This window comes from Silene latifolia, chromosome 4 (assembly GCF_048544455.1).
Source record: "Silene latifolia isolate original U9 population chromosome 4, ASM4854445v1, whole genome shotgun sequence".
NCBI classification, from domain to species: domain Eukaryota; kingdom Viridiplantae; phylum Streptophyta; class Magnoliopsida; order Caryophyllales; family Caryophyllaceae; genus Silene; species Silene latifolia.
The window spans coordinates 88,147,677-88,150,756 of NC_133529.1; the positions used below are offsets into that span (position 1 = coordinate 88,147,677).

A 3,080-nucleotide genomic window follows, 5' to 3' on the forward strand; every position below is an offset into this window, starting at 1 on the left:
TAGGGTTTTACCCTAGTATTAGAAATTGGGGAAAAAGGGATGAATGCATGTTGTAATTGGATTATTGTGATTGTTGTTAGATGGAGAATTTGTAGAAGAGCAATTCTAGCTTCCATTTTGATGTGACCATAATTAGAGCATATTTAGTCCCCGAATTAGCCTTGTTCCCATGCTTTTTAGTGCATATTTGGGTCATTTATTGTCTTTAGTCCTTTGTTTTGCATATTCTTTGAGGTTTTGTTTCCTTGGTAGGAAATGAGTGCAAACCTTGCATTTTCATGGCAAAATAGAGCTAAATTGATTGAATTCAATGACCAAGCATCAAAGAGAAGACAAGACTAGAAGGCCTTTGTACATACTATAGTAGATGGGCAATGATGAGAAAAGATCCTTGCATCCCCGAGGAAATCCTCAAGGATTTTATAAAGAAAAAGGAAGAAAAGAAGAAAGAAAGTAGCTGTAAGACAATCAGAGCGGATTGTCCACAAGACGCCCGTCCAGCAAGGGCAATCCGAGAGTCTTCCCCCAGTGGACGCCCGTCCAAAACACCCCCAATCCGCCCGTCTTCCCCAGCTGGACGCCCGTCCAGAATCACCACAATCCGCCCGTCCCGTGCCCTGCACGCTCGGATTGTATGTCAGCCATTTCGTCTTCTACAAGTTTCAAGGAAGGATGCGCATATTTTTCTAAGACCGGCGAAAAGGAGACCGGAGTCTCCCTTGAGACCAGCGATTCCTCAAGGACCTAATCGTCATTTAATCCCTTAGTAAACCCTAATTTATGTAACTAATCCCCACTATAAATACCCCATTAGGCTAATTAGAAGAGTATGTTCTTCTTAGCAATCTTTAGTGTAGTTAATATCAATCAAATCTCTCTTTAATCTTGTAATCAACGTTTAATCAAGTTTTAATACAAGTTTCATTTCCTTAATCTCTCTCTTGTTCATCCTTTGTTTTGGGTAATTGAAGATTATTTGGGTTATTATTGGGAGATTGACAACCTTCCAATCAATCATCAAGTACTTCTATTATTGTTTGCTTTATTATTGGAATCATTAGTAGGTATAATTCTCTTAATTCCTTTTTAATTATTGTTAATTATCTTCATTTATTCATCATGTTTTACTTTGTTGGTGTGATTGACAACCTTGCTAGCATATTCAACATGATAATGAGTGAGTAGTTCCTTAGCTAGGGTTAATGGGTAATTAGGGGAAACCAACATGGGGAATGATTCATGCTTAAATTAATATGTTTTCATAGTTTATTTGCTTGCTTGTTGTGATCTCAACTTATGCACATGTTATGTTTGATGAAATGCGAGCCTATGAATCCTTGCATTTTTTACCCATCACCTATCTTGTCAATGAGACTTGTAAGACATAAACCAACTCAAGTCTCATTAGACCATGCATATAGTTGAGTAGGGAAGATTAAGTCGACTTGTAGGTGTTGTACAATCTAATCGATTCGGCTCCGGGACCCAAACTTTCCTAGGATTGTAAGATATAAACCAACTCGATCCATCACAACAATAATTGCTTGCTTATAATTTGAGAATATGTTTGTATGATCAATTCCCATGAATCCCCTATGACCCCATGACACCCTAGTACCTTTTATCAATTGTTTACACCCCTTTTTAATCATCTTGCTTGTTTAGTTTTATTGCTATTTAGTTTAGTGATCTTCTACTTCAAACCCCAAATTGTGACACCCTTAGACACCACTAGTTGCAATTGAAAATCTCATCTCAATTCCCGTCCCTTGGGATCCGACCTTTACTTGCCTCTTTACTAATTGTAGAGTTGTTGGTAGAGTTATAAATTGTGTTTTGGTCTAGGTGCTCCTAACGACAAGTACCGAAAACTAAACCTCCATCGTGAGTCCGACCAAAAATGGCGCCGTTGCCGGGGACGGTGTTAACTTGATTTAGATTTTCTTATATTGTTAGTAGTTGTGTCATTCTTTGCCTTGGGGAAGTAAAACTCCTCAAGGTTTGTTCTAATTATTCTCGAGTTGTTTGATATTTTGCATGTCTAGAAGATCACAAGGTAACTTGTTACCCTTTGATCACGAAATTGAAAGGACTTTGACAACCAATAGAAGACTTGCTAGGAGAACTTTGAGAGGTATTGGTGAGGTTGTAGATATTCAACCAAACACTATTGAGTTCATCAACCCTTTTGCAAGAGAAGGTGAGGAGAACCCAACACAAAATCCAACACAAAATCAACCCACAATGCCTAAATTTTCATCACATTCCGTACCAACCGAGGAGAACCTACCTAATGGTACTCCCACACCACAACATTTAACCGGAAATTTCATTGCCAAATCCGCCTTTATCCAATTAGTCGAAAGAAGCCAATTTGGGGGGATGCCTAGTGAAGACCCTCACTCTCACATGGAGACTTTTTGTGACTATTGTGATGCGATTTCTCAAACCGGTGTAACTCAAGACCAAATTCGATGGGTCTTATTTCCTTTTTCTCTAATTGGCACCGCAAAACAATGGTTGAAAGGCCTTGATAAGGCTACTCTCGGAATTGATTCTTGGAAGAAATTGGCTCTAGCTTTCTACAAAAAGTTCTATCCACCGGAAAAGACTAACATGCTAAGAGCTCAAATTACGGGCTTTAAGCAAAGAGATGAAGAATCCTTGTATGAAGCTTGGGAGCGATTCAAAGGAATTTGTCGCTCATGTCCTCATCATGGACTTAGCGAGTGGTTCTTGGTACAACAATTTTGGAACGGTCTTTATGAAGATTCAAGAAACATTCTCAACATGGGATCAAATGGAATGTTCACCGAAGTTGATGATAATCAAACTTGGAACAAGATTGAGGAAATGGCGGTCCATAATTCACAATATAGTAGACCTCGCAAGGCTACTAGAGGAGGAAAGCATGAAGTGGACTCTATTACTCAATTGGGTGCTCAACTTAGTGCTCACATTGATACAATCAATTTGAAGTTCGAAAAAGCTATGGCTAGACTTGAAGAAGCCTCAAAATCACCAAAGCATCATGTTAATGCCATGACGGCATCTTCATCAATCCCAAGTGGGATATGTGA

General features: G+C 38.9%; 1 non-coding gene across 1 annotated transcript; it reads right to left on the reverse strand.

Annotated features, from left to right (window-relative positions):
* Positions 1-2,616: 2,616 nt before the first annotated feature.
* On the reverse strand, positions 2,617-2,723 carry LOC141654174 (small nucleolar RNA R71). Its single transcript, XR_012547740.1, has one exon. It is a non-coding gene; the product is annotated as a small nucleolar RNA R71 (small nucleolar RNA).
* Positions 2,724-3,080: the final 357 nt, after the last annotated feature.